The following is a 14,770-nucleotide window of genomic DNA, read 5'->3' on the forward strand; positions in this document are numbered from 1 at the left end:
CACCAAAAAGAGCAAATATATAGAGGAAAAAAAAATCTAAAGAAGTCAAACAACAATAGTAAAATTTATCTTAAAAATCAGTGAATCACAGCAGTACACAAGTAGTTCAGTGGTAAAACTCTTGCCTGCCATTCGGGAAACCAGGGTTCAATTTCTGGCCCATGCACTCCAAAACAAAATAAAACAAGCAAGGAAAAAAACATTCAACAAATAGTGATGCAATAATGGGATATTCACATGGAAAAGAATGAAATGTGATCCCCACTGCACAACATACAAAAATATATAAATATATGAATCATCTTTTAAACAACCTGATTTTCATTGCTACTATGTGTACAAAGATCTCAGCCGTGAATTTCTGTTACTAGTGCTTATTTCTTCAAAGACGGTACATACATCTATCCTAAAAGATCACACTTGGATACGTGTAAGTTAATCCACATGGAATCCAAAGGCTAACCTAGAAAATTTTTAAAATTCCTTCCAGTTCTGAAGTTCTATAATTTCCTTCACTACAGTAGAAACACCCTGATTTTGTATATGTGTCCTTATAAATATGGTGAGCAATTGTAAAGAAATAAGAAGGAAATTATTAAACCTATGATCAGGGTACAAAGCACACAATGCTATAAACTAGGCAAAATTTATGATCATAGGATAAGAGAGGAAGAAGTAGATAAGAAAAAACAGGAAAAAAGGATAAAGATTTGAAATACAAGATAAAATCATTAATCTCTAGGATTCCGCATAAAACAAAGATGAAATAAGTGCATTATGTAGTATGAGAGAATAAATACTATCAGCATGAAAAAATGTGTAACAAAATCCATCCGTCTAAACCGGAGAAACCAAAAAGATACAAGAAGACAGGAAAATCCATAAGTTGATATGAGAAAGTTATTTTCATTTACTTATTTAAAAATATTTACTGCATGTATACTATAGGCAAAAAACAATCACAGTAACTTTGATTACGGAGTATCCAAAAGGAACCTAAAAAAATGGCCCTCTATACTTTCAATACCATTCATAAAGGCCATATATATATATGAGACTGACTTAAAGATTTGCATAAAACTAACAAAAAATAGGATCCCATTTTTGCCTTAACACTAAACTAAAAACACTATCTCTAGAGCCTGGCCAGGTCAGAACACAAAGGTGTATCCCAACATTTACAAGCTCCCTTTGTTGGACCTGAAGGAAATCCATTAAAACCTCTAGGGATCAGTGAGGCAAAATTGCTTGCACAGGTATATTCCATAATGCCAGAGTATACACAAGCTTTTTTTTTCTCAAAAGTAAAAGGGCTCTATCTAGATAAAACCACTCTTTTCTAAAAAGTTTCTGGAGCGTGTTTGAAAGTCTTTGCTACTCTATTAATCAAGGTTTTAACTTACTAAAAATATTTTTTGTTATACTGCTATGAATATATTACACTTTTGCAATTATTATGCTCTGGAAGGGTATAAAATTAACAAGTTGTATTAAGCACAAAAGGCAACAATTCTTCTACAGGCCTATCTACAGATATGCATGCCTTCTTTGTGAACCAACAGCAAAGTTAATATCAGCAAATTTATTAATATAGTCTTTAAATACAGAGGATATGACAATAAGGCAACCGCAAGGGATGTGAAGATATTTTTTTAAAAACCTATAAAATATCATTACACACCCTAAAGAATGGCTGCCATCGAAAAGACAGTAACAAGTTTGGTAAGGATGCAGGTAATCTAGTGCCCTCCTTCCTTGTTGGAGGGAATGTAAAATAGTACAGTCATTTTGGAAAATAGCTTGGCATTTACTTAAAAAGTTAAACATAAACTTACCATAATATGTGGCAGTAATTCCACTTCTAGATAGAAATGAAAATGTTTGCCTACATCAAGACGTGTACATGAATGCTCACAACATTATTCATAATAGCCAAAACTTGAAATTATCCAAATGTCCATTATGAATGGATAAACAAAAGGCTGGATGTCCTTACAATGGAACTGCATTCAGCAATAAAAAGGAACAAACTCCTCATTATCACTACAAATTGGATGTACTTCAAAAATATTATAAAGCCAGATACAGAATAGTACGTACAGTATTATTTCATTTACATGAAATGTCCAGGAAAGGAAAATCTATAGAGGCAGAAAGCAGATCAGTGGTTGTCCTGGGCTGGGTTTGGAAGTGGAGACTCACCGCAGATAAGCATAATGGAACATGCTGGGGTGATGGACATGGTCTAAAGTTGAATTGTGGTGATGGTCGCCATAGCTCCATAAATTTATTAAATGTCATTAAATTGTACACAAGTGAATTTTATGGTATGTAAAGCATACCTCAATAAAGCTGTGTATATATAAAAATAAGATTTCATATTCACTCTGAAATCTGTTTTAAGTTCAATAATATTTCACGTGAGGTATATTTATAAAAAATCCGATATCCTGATCTACATTTTATAGATCTAAGCACTCTCAAATCACAAAGTAACATGAAAACACTTAACCCTCAATCTCAGAGTATAGTAACAAGTTAATTACCAAAATAAGAATCTCAACACAGAAAATGAAAAAATTTAACTAATAGGACAAGAAGGTCAAAACTCTGGACACAAGGGCATTCCTGATGTACAATATTATGTTGGTTTTTTAATTGTTTAGAAGAAGGACAATAGTTTCTCCATAAAGTAAAAAAGAAAGCATTATCACCATTTATTTAATACTTCCCAGTATTTCTCAAAAACTCCCATGAGATGCATTCTTACCCTCAGAGTAGGGTGGTGGAGCTGAAAATGGTGCTGAAAGTGCCAAATTTCTTTGAACCCTTATATTTTACCTTAAACATCTCCGCAAAATTTGTATTTTTCTCCATAAAAGAATCACTACTGTTTTAATATAAAAAGTCCCCCTATATCCATCTATTTGAATTTTTTTGTAAGACAGATATTCTAGAAAAACTTTTATTCTATGGCTTTAGATATCCCTGATATTCTTTCACACATTCCATGTGTGGGTGTTTTTATACTAACTTGAAAGACAAAATCAAATTGAAGCAGAAAAAAATAGGACAACTGCAGGTTCATGATTTCCTATCCAGCTCTGAAAGAGTTAACAGACAACTACAAGTCCCTGGTTTCCTATCCAGTTCTGAAGGAATTAAAGTAGATTGTAGACTCCCTAGAACAAAAATTTCCCTAAATCCCCAAAACATCCCCAAACCATAAAGCTTGTAAAATCAGGGGCCCAAAACAGACAATTAATAACAAAAAGCATGGGGTAATAAAGATTGCTGAACATCTGTCCCAAAACAAATTTTTAGTATGTGACAGAACTCCACAAGCACCAACAGTTACCTACTTTTGGAACAAAGAAGATGCCTGGTGTTCAACGGCCGAGATGGAATATCACTTCTGTGAAACAAACTAACCCATGCTATTCGGTGCATGTCTCTACCTTGAGCATATCCATGTTAATTTCTTTAACATATATTCTCTCTCTCTCTTTAATAAGTTACACCACTTATTCCTACTGGCCCTCTCTCATCCCTGAATTCTTTCCAAGTCCAGACCCCTGGACCTAGAATGGGCCTCAGCTGACCCTGGTGTCAGCAGGGCTCTGTTACACCTTTTTGGCAAACCAACCAAGAGAGCAGTATCTTCCACATAAGGCACCAGTCAACAGAATCTGTACTTTGCAAGTCATGCCTCTTGACACTGATTCTTGCCATTCGGTCTGGTCCTTTCATCTTACCTAACTTTCCCTGGTCACCATTATTCTTGTCTCTCTCGTTGGCCTCAGTTTTCCTCCTATCTGGGTAGGCTACTCACCATGAATTCATCACCCAGGTCTTCTTTTTCTTCCCTGCTCTGGGTGCATTCTCTCCTCTTTCTGACCCTCTCTTTCCTTTTCTGCTGAATACTAAGTCTAGGTATTTGTTCCTTCATTTTCTCTACTGTTCCTCATTCTTGTGCAGACTTGGTGGTGAGTTTGCTTTAAATTTTTTCTTAGGGGGACACTGTCTGGTGTAGAAGTTGTGGATTTCCCAGGGGACCATCCCTATAGCCCCACAAGAGATAGTCCTTCCTGGCGTTGTCCCCTCCTTTCCCCCTCCCTATCATCAGAGGAAATTCTCCAGGATATTCTTACCCAACTTCTTTGCATATGGTCTTTGTATGAATCTCACAAGAACCCCTATTCTCTCAAAGATACCAAACTTCTCTCCGAAAGGAAAAGATAAACTTTAAGCTTAGCCAAGCGGGGCCTCCATCCCTTGAAGTCCTGTGTTTGCAGTGGTTTTTAGATCAGGTTATGCACTAAGTTTACCAAAAGACTTTCTGCCCCCAAGGTTGGAAAAGGAGCAGAGGTTCAGCTCAGAACAGCTGGAATAAGAAATCTGGCTCACGAGCCTTCTGAGCCTGGCTCAGAGTGCCCAGGATGAGAAATCTAGCCCAGAAACCCTCTCAGTCTGGCTTGAGGATCAAGGGGTACACCCAAACCACGCGTTTCCCAAGTCTCAGGTTTTCTTCCCCACAGGGATGCCCAGGGGTGAGAAGGTATTACGGAGTATTCTCTCAGCTGCAGGAAATACAGGATGTCAGGCATCAGTGAGTGTGTATCTCTATGTCTCTCTCTCCTTTCAGAGTAAGGGCAATGCATCCATCATCCTGACTGATAAACCCCTGGGCTGCATTCTGAAAAATTGGAATGGCTTACCAACCGCTTAACTGAAAAACAGAATGCTGCTCTCTTACTGTATTGTTGCTTAGCCGCAATAAAAACTGGGAACTGAAGAATGGCCTCAAGATGGCATTCTTGGCTTTAATGACATCCTTCAATTACATCTTTTTTTTATATATATATATGCTGTATGGCATGTTTTCCCATGTGAGTATCCCATTATTGCAGCACCATTTGTTGAATTTTTGCTTGATTTTTGCTTGCTTATTTATGGGGAAAGTACATGGACCAGGACCTAACCTCCCAATTAGACCTTTCTTACAAAAGGGAAAGGAAGTGGTCTGGAATTCCATTATGTCCAGCTTTTCATGGCTCTATATCAGGACAAGGCCATGAGGGGAACTTGTTGTGTATATTATTATAAAGGAGAATTAAGAGATGAATCCCCTCTATCTCAGAAACAAAACGAGGATGATACATTAGATGACCCCATTGTCAGCCAAATCCCTAAAACTTGAAACCCCACAAAGACTCCGGGATGATCCTTCCCCAAGGCCAAATCCAGAGCCCACCAGACCTGAGACTCCCATAGACCCTCCTTCCTTAAAGCTTCCAAGCCTACTGCCGCTTCTTCTTATTCAAAGCTGATAGGACATACTCAGTGAAGTCTCCTACTACCCCTGGAGAAGGAAAAGAAATATTTAGGAAATGAAATGTATCCTCCCCAAGAAATGGCCAAAGAGGATTTAGGAACTATAAGGGTCCATGTCCCTTTTGCTATGGCTAACTCAGCACAGAGTAAGAAACAATTAGGAAAGTTTTCTGAGGATCCCTGCACGCAAGTCTATGGAGGAATTAAAAACCTGGTTGTAACCTATGAGTTCACCTGGGGGGATGTCCAAGTCATCCTCTCGTATATTCCCGAGGAAAAATGAAGGATCTGGGCAGAAGCCCAAGGACAGGCAGACAAGTTGCATGGGCAGTAGCAAGCAGGATATAGGGTGGTGACCAAAGCTATCCCAAATACTGACCCCAACTGGGACTATCAAAAAGGGCAGTGAGATCTTGATGCAAGGGACCATATGGTTACTTGCTTAATAAAGGGTAGAGCCGAATATGTAAATTAAAACATGCAACAGAGAACAATTCAGGAACGCAAGGAAAACCCACTTTGTTTCAGGGAAGACTAGTGGAAGCTATGAAAAAGCATGCCAATGTAGATCCAGATTCTGAGGAAGGACAAATCATGTTAAAGACCTAACTGATAGGCCATTCAGTTTCAAACATAAGGAGAAAACTACAAAAGACATCTTCAGCACCCTAAATGCCAATGAAGGAGCTCAAGACTACTGCCTTTTCTGTCTTTAATAATTGAGACAGGATTGCCAAGGAGGAGAGGGCAAGGAGGGGCCAGGAAAAGGTAAGATGCATAACTCTAGCTATAAACGGTAAGCAGCCACCTCAGGGTCACTCTAGGCAGAAGCTGCCAGGAACCTGTTATCAATGTGGAGAGTTGGGGCACGGGAAGCAAGAATACCCCGAAGGACAGAAGGAGCCCCAAGGATGGAGAGAGCCCCCTGGACCCTGTCCATGATGCAGGAAAGCTCAACACAAGGCCTGAGAGTACAATGAGCCCCCAAGGGTGAGCGAGGCCTCTCCAAAGATCCTTTGCATGCCCCCAAAATCAGACTGAAGGAGCCGTGGGCCAATGGGTTCCTGGATCTCACCAAAAACACATCAATCTTATCAAGCCCCAGGTAACCTTTGATATGGCAAATAAAACTGTTAACTTTTTAATTGATATGGAAGCCACATATCCTGTCTTAACCTCTCACTCCAGAACTCTCTCCTCAAAAACCTGTCCCACAGTAGGAGTAAATGGGATGTCTTGAGCTTCAGCCTTCAACCTACCTCTCCCCTACCAACTGCAGTATTCTTCTAAATCATCAGTTTTTAATAATATCAAAGCACCCCACCTCACTTCTAGGAAGAAGTATACTAAAGGCATTAGGTATCCAAATCCAAATAATAGGCTGTCTGCCAAAGCAAGAACCTGAAGGCCTCACTGAAAATATTGTGGCATTAAGTATGGTAATAACTAAGACAAAAACGCTGTAGAGTTCCTCCCCTCAGAGTTAAAAAATCAGGTGGACCCAAAGTCTGGGCAACAGAACTGCCTGAGAAGGCAATTCATGTCTCTTCTATTATAATTCAGTACAGAAGAGACCTGCCTTTCCCCACCAAAAACCAGAGAGTACATCCTTAAGTAGGAAGCCATTAAAGGTATCGACCTCTCTTCTCAAAAGGAGGGCTTCTCATCCCTCGCCAGTCCTCTTATAATACCTCTATTGTGCCCATCAAAAAGCCAAATGTAACCTACCAGTTGGTGCAAATTAGGTGCCTTATGCAAACTTTTCTTTTTTTTAGCAAATTCTTGTTAACAAAGTATATACTATTTCAAAAATACATTGATCAAAGTGCTTTAAATATTTAGCATTATTCTGACAAGTTTGATTTTGATGGTAATTGTATGCTAAGAGATATCTGCTTGGAGACAGTTTCCAAAATTATTTTGATAACTTAAGTATGAAAGGTATAAAGGAAGTATCTTTATTAAAAGGAAAAAGAGAGTAATTTTACACTAAGTGAATGGTTGTTACAAAATGAGAAAGATTAAAATGTAGGACAAAACCTGAATGGATATAGAAAATTCCAGAAAGTTCACGGAAAAGGAAATTATGGTCAAAATTAGAAAACTTTGAGGGGTCTAAAATACACAAATGCCAAAAATAAAAAGAGAATTCTAAAAGCTGCAACAGAGTAGCAACATGACACGTACAAGGGAATTTCTCCAAGGTTAAGTGCCAATTTCTCATTAGAAACCACAAAGGCAAGAAGGCATTGGGAAGACATATAAAATGCCAACCAAGAATTCTATATCAGGCAAGAACGTCCTTCAAAAATGAGGGAAAGGGACTTCCGGGAAGATGGCTGAATAGAGTAAATCAAGCTTAGCCCCATTCCATAGAAAATCAGAGAAGGGACAGGAGGGAGACTGAGGTAGCACTTTGGGAGTGCAGTTGACCTGGGAGAGCCTCCTGCACCACATATGGCAGTCATGTTGCAGAGGTCAAGGAACTGAGAGGCAGAAAGCTGGAGCCTGGCGCAGAGGCGTGGAGCACACGGGGAGTGCACGGATAGGAGGCTGGGACTAGGAAGTAAGCCAGACCAGGTTCCTTTGGTGCACTACCCTCCCCAGGGCAGCCCCATGACCGGTAACTCACCACACACTCCACTTCACCCGAACCCCGTCATCCACTCCCATTTCCCGCAGTCCAGGACTCCCCACCCGACCAGCCCCCAGTGCAAGTAACTGCCCCATAACCCACCCCAAGTTCAGCCTGTTCTGGTTCGCTAGTTGCCAGAATGCAATATACCAGAAACAGAATGGCTTTTAAAAGGGAAATTTAATAGTGGCTAGTTTACAGTTCTAAGGCCAAGAAACTGTCCCAATTAAAACAAGTCTCTAGAAATATCCGATCTAAGGCATCCAGAGAAAGATACCTTGGTTCAAGAAGGCTGATGAAGTTCAGGGTTTTTCTCTCAAGTGGAAAGGCACATGGCAAACACAGTTAGGGTTTCTCTCTCAGCTGGAAGGGCACATGGCAAACATGGAGTCATCTGCTAGCTTCTTCTCCAGCTGCCCAGAAAGCATTTTCCTTCTTCATCTCCAAAACTCGCTGGCTGGTGGACCCTCTACCTCGTGGTGCTGTAGTGTTCTCTGCGCTCTACGAATCTCCAGCTTTCTCCAAAATGTTTCCTCTTTTATAAGATTCCCATAAACTAATCAAGACCCACTTGAATGGGTGGAGACATGTCTCCACCTAATCCAGCTTAACAACCATTCTTGATTAAGTCACATCTCCAGGGAGATGATCTAATTACAGTTTCAAACATACAGTACTGAATATGGATTAGAAGAAACAGCTGCCTTTACAAAATAGGATTAGGATTAAAATATGTCTTTTGCACAGTACATACATCCTTTCAAAACAGCATACAGCCCAACCCACCTCTCCTGCACCCGTCCTGAGCACTAACAACCACTCCATGTTTCCTGCAGGCTGTTGCCACTGCATAAAGGCTGCAGACACTAATCTCCATACCTAGGCTACCCCTGCCCACCTGTCCCCACTGCCCATAGTGTCGCACAGCCTCACTACACCCACCTTGGCTCTGCGCATTGTTTATGGCACTCCCAAGGCCACGCATGTGCATGGGCCCCCAATCACGTCATTCAGCTCTGAACAATGCACTTCACAGCAGTCCTAGAACTGCACATGCACACGGCCCTCAGCCACACTTCCCAGTTCTCGAAAGTGCTGACCTGTGCAGCCAGGCCACATATGCCCCCAGTCCAGAAAGGCATAATGCCAACCTACTGACACAGCTCTATGCATGCGCACAAAGAGTCCTGTGTGTTAGACCACTGCACACCAGGGTTACACCTCCCACAGGCACAGCTACATCCACCCTGGCCACTGGGGTCCCACGCCAACAAGAATCAGCGTTAACTTCCCAAACCTGTGCCTATACCTACCCTGAAACAACTCATCGCACTGAATGCCCACCTGTGCCCTGCTCCCTGTCATACAACCATTCTGCAAACACAAGGCCTTAGACCACTGAAAGAAATCAACTCCCAAAGTAAATCAATCAAGATATTTACATGCCTTGAAGACAGCAGAAGATCATTAAGCATATCACAATGCAGACATTGTGATATGTATTGTGACATCTGGTCACAATACAGCCCTGCCTAATGACCAGATCAAAACACCACAGGAGACAATTAATTAATCAAAGATGTTCATACAGCCCCTTCTGCTTCGGCGGCGCTTCATCCGCCATCTTATCCTTCCCTTTCTCCTCCTACTCCAGCGGCTCTCCAACCACCAACGCGCCCTCTTCCGCCTTCACCGGGTCCTCCACCACCGTCCTCGACAGCCTTGCCATCCTCACCTTTCCTCCTCCAGAACAGCTACTAGGGGAGTAGAAACGATACAGAACAGCTCCCGGAGCCATGACAAAGATCAAAAAGACAGCGTACCCCATCCTGGAACGGCTGACTGGCTGGGAGAACCCGCTCCGGTGAGATCGCCGAGGAGCGTGGGCTTCCCAGGCAGGGTGGCAAGTGGCCGGAGTCCCTCCCCTCCTACTTCCCGGTCCAGCTGGCAGAATTGGGCAGGCAGTCCCCTCAAGCCACGGCGGCTGGCGCACCCACCACGCGCAGCCCACCGGACCAACTGAAAGAATTGTATCAGAAATCCCTAGACCGCGGAGAACAGTGACCTGGGGGGGCCCTTCCAAACACATGACTCCCCGGTCCGGCTGGGAACGGTGGACTCTCCGGGGCCGCGGGGGCTGGTGCCCTCCCGCCAGGCTTGGAGCCCCGGAATGACTAGGAAATTCGGACGGGTGCTCTCCCAGGCTGCGGCGGCCGGCGACCCTTCCCGCGTTCGGACCCCCAGGCCGGCTGGCACTCTTCCAAGTCGCTTCGGATGGCGACCCTCCCCCACGGCGAGAGTTTTCCAAAGTTAAAGGACCCACAGCACCTTATACTAGTGGGACCCACAGATACACGTGTGTCACGAGTGCCACCTACTGGGAAGGATAAGAAAAACAGAAACCAGAGATTTCACAGAAAAATCTTTCAACCTGTTGGGTCCAACACCCAGGGAAATCTGACTAAATGCCCAGACGCCAGCAGAAGATAACGGATCACGCTCAGAAAACTGAAAATATGGCCCAGTCAAAGGAACAAACCAATAGTTCAAATGAGATACAGGAGCTGAGACAACTAATGCTGAATATATGAACAGAAATGGAAAACCTCTTCAAAAACGAAATCAATAAATTGAGGGAGGACATGAAGAAGACATGGGCTGAACAAAAAGAAGAAATAGAAAATCTGAAAAAACAAATCACAGAACTTATGGAAGTGAAGGATAAAGTACAAAAGATGGAAAAAACAATGGATACCTACAATGATAGATTTAAAGAGACAGAAGATAGAATTAGTGATTTGGAGGATGGAACATCTGAATTCCAAAAAGAAACAGAAACTATCGGGAAAAGAATGGAAAAATTTGAACAGGGTATCAGGGAACTCAAGGACAATATGAACCACACAAATATACGTGTTGTGGGTGTCCCAGAAGGAGAAGAGAAGGGAAAAGGAGGAGAAAAACTAATGGAAGAAATTATCACTGAAAACTTCCCAACTCTTATGAAAGACCTAAAATTACAGATCCAAGAAGTGCAGTGCACCCCAAAGAGATTAGACCCAAATAGGCGTTCTCCAAGACACTTACTAGTTAGAATGTCAGAGGTCAAAGAGAAAGAGAAGATCTTGAAAGCAGCAAGAGAAAAACAATCCATCACATACAAGGGAAACCCAATAAGACTATGTGTAGATTTCTCAGCAGAAACCATGGAAGCTAGAAGAGAGTGGGATGATACATTTAAATTACTAAAAGAGAAAAACTGCCAACCAAGACTCTTATATCCAGCAAAATTGTCCTTCAAAAATGAGGTAGAAATTAAAACTATCTCAGACAAAAAGTCACTGAGAGAATTTGTGACCAAGAGACCAGCTCTGCAAGAAATACTAAAGGGAGCACTAGAGTCAGATATGAAAAGACAGAAGAGAGAGGTATGGAGAAGAGTGTAGAAAGAAGGAAAATCAGATATGATATATATAATACAAAAGGCAAAATGGTAGAGGAAAATATTACCCAAACAGTAATAACACTAAATGTTAATGGACTGAATTCCCCAATCAAAAGACACAGACTAGCAGAATGGATTAAAAAACAGGATCCTTCTATATGCTGTCTACAGGAAACACATCTTAGACCCAAAGATAAACACAGGTTGAAAGTGAAAGGTTGGGAAAAGATATTTCATGCAAATAACAACCAGAAAAGAGCAGGAGTGGCTATACTAATCTCCAACAAATTAGACTTCAAATGTAAAACAGTTAAAAGAGACAAAGAAGGACACTATATACTAATAAAAGGAACAATTAAACAAGAAGACATAACAATCATAAATATTTACGCACCGAACCAGAATGCCCCAAAATACGTGAGGAATACACTGCAAACACTGAAAAGGGAAATAGACACATATACCATAATAATTGGAGACTTCAATTCACCACTCTCATCAATGGACAGAACATCTAGACAGAGGATCAATAAAGAAATAGAGAATCTGAATGTTACTATAAATGAGCTAGACTTAACAGACAGTTATAGGACATTACATCCCACAACAGCAGGATACACCTTTTTCTCAAGTGCTCATGGATCATTCTCAAAGATAGACCATATGCTGGGTCCCAAAGCAAGTCTTAACAAATTTAAAAAGACTGAAATCATACACAACACTTTCTCAGATCATAAAGGAATGAAGTTGGAAATCAATAATAGGCAGAGTGCCAGAAAATTCACGAATACGTAGAGGTTCAACAACACACTCTTAAACAACAAATGGGTCAAAGAAGAAATTGTAAGAGAAATTAGTAAATACCTCGAGGGGAATGAAAATGAAAACACAACATATCAAAACTTATGGGACGCAGCAAAGGCAGTGCTAAGAGGGAAATTTATTGCCCTAAATGCCTTTATCAGAAAAAAAGAAAAGGCAAAAATGCAGGAATTAACTGTCCACTTGGAAGAACTGGAGAAAGAACAGCAATCCCAAAGCAAGCAAAAGGAAAGAAATAACAAAGATTAGAGCAGAAATAAATGAAATTGAAAACATGAAAACAATAGAGAAAATCAATAAGACCAGAAGTTGGTTCTATGAGAAAATCAATAAGATTGATGGGCCCTTAGCAAGATTGACAAAAAGAAGAAGAGAGAGGATGCAAATAAATAAGATCAGAAATGGAAGAGGAGACAAAACTACTGACCTCACAGAAATAAAGGAGGTAATAACAGGATACTATGAACAACTTTACGCTAATAAATACAACAATTTAGATGAAATGGACGGGTTCCTGGAAAGACATGAACAACCAACTTTGATTCAAGAAGAAATAGATGACCTCAACAAACCAATCACAAGTAAAGAAATTGAATTAGTCATTCAAAAGCTTCCTAAAAAGAAAAGTCCAGGACCAGATGGCTTCACATGTGAATTCTATCAAACATTCCAGAAAGAATTAGTACCAACTCTCCTCAAACTCTTCAAAAAAATTGAAGTGGAGGGAAAACTACCTAATTCATTCTATGAAGCCAACATCACCCTCATACCAAAACCAGGCAAAGATATTACAAAAAAAGAAAACTAGGGCGGGCCGCGGTGGCTCAGCGGGCAAGAGTGCTTGCCTGCCATGCCGGAGGACCTCGGTTCGATTCCCGGCCCCAGCCCATGTAAAAAACAAACAAACAAAAACAAAATATAATAAAACAAGAAAATGTTTCCCTTTCTTCCTCCCTTCCTTCCTTCCATCCTTCCTTCCTTCTCTCTCTGTCTTTCCTTCCCTTCCTTCCTCTCTCTTTAAAAAAAAAAAAAAAAAGAAAACTACAGGCCAATCTCTCTAATGAATATAGATGCAAAAATCCTCAATAAAATTCTAGCAAATCGTATCCAACAACACATTAAAAGAATTATACATCATGACCAAGTAGGATTCATCCCAGGTATGCAAGGATGGTTCAACATAAGAAAATCAATTAATGTAATACACCATATCAACAAATCAAAGCAGAAAAATCACATATCATCTCAATTGATGCAGAGAAGGCATTTGACAAGATTCAACATCCTTTCCTGTTGAAAACACTTCAAAAGATAGGAATACAAGGGAACTTCCTTAAAATGATAGAGGGAATATATGAAAAACCCACAGCTAATATCATCCTCAATGGGGAAAAATTGAAAACTTTCCCCCTAAGATCAGGAACAAGACAAGGATGTCCACTATCACCACTATTATTCAACATTGTGTTGGAGGTTCTCGCCAGAGCAATTAGACAAGAAAAATAAGTACAAGGCATCAAAATTGGAAAGGAAGAAGTAAAACTATCACTGTTTGCAGACAATATGATACTATATGTCGAAAACCCGGAAAAATCCACAACAAAACTACTAGACCTAATAAATGAGTACAGCAAAGTAGCAGGTTACAAGATCAACATTCAAAAATCTGTAGCATTTCTATACACTGGTAATGAACAAGCTGAGGGGGAAATCAAGAAACGAATCCCATTTACAATTGCAACTAAAAGAATAAAATACCTAGGATGAAATTTAACTAAAGAGACAAAAAACATATATAAAGAAAACTACAAAAAACTGCTAAAAGAAATCACAGAAGACCTAAATAGATGGAAGGGCATACCGTGTTCATGGATTGGAAGACTTAATATAGTTAAGATGTCAATCCTACCTAAATTCATTTACAGATTCAATACAATACCAATCAAAATCCCAACAACTTATTTTTCAGAAATAGAAAAACCAATAAGCAAATTTATCTGGAAGGGCAGGGTGCCCCGAATTGCTAAAAACATCTTGAGGAAAAAAAACGAAGCTGGAGGTCTCACGCTGCCTGACTTTAAGGCATATTATGAAGCCACAGTGGTCAAAACAGCATGGTATTGGCATAAAGATAGATATATCAACCAATGGAATCGAATAGAGGGCTCAGATATAGACCCTCTCATCTGTGGATATTTGATCTTTGATAAGGCAGTCAAGTCAACTCACCTGGGACAGAACAGTCTCTTCAATAAATGGTGCCTAGAGAACTGGATATCCATATGCAAAAGAATGACAGAAGACCCATATCTCACACCCTATACAAAAGTTAACTCAAAATGGATCAAAGATCTAAACATTAGGTCTAAGACCATAAAACAGTTAGAGGAAAATGTAGGGAAATATCTTATGAAACTTACAACTTGAGGTGGTTTTATGGACCTTAAACCTAAAGCAAGAGCACTGAAGAAGGAAATAAATAAATGGGAGCTCCTCAAAATTAAACACTTTTTGTGCACTTTCATCAAGAAAGT

The 14,770-nt window shown here is 40.4% G+C and overlaps 1 protein-coding gene across 9 annotated transcripts in view; it reads right to left on the bottom strand.

The window, feature by feature from the left end:
* The window catches only part of KIAA1328 (KIAA1328 ortholog), a 495,375-nt gene that overhangs the window by 443,934 nt on the left and 36,671 nt on the right, over positions 1–14,770 (bottom strand). The gene's annotated exons all lie outside the window — the stretch shown is intronic.

The sequence above is a fragment of the Tamandua tetradactyla genome, chromosome 18 (assembly GCF_023851605.1).
Source record: "Tamandua tetradactyla isolate mTamTet1 chromosome 18, mTamTet1.pri, whole genome shotgun sequence".
Taxonomy (NCBI): domain Eukaryota; kingdom Metazoa; phylum Chordata; class Mammalia; order Pilosa; family Myrmecophagidae; genus Tamandua; species Tamandua tetradactyla.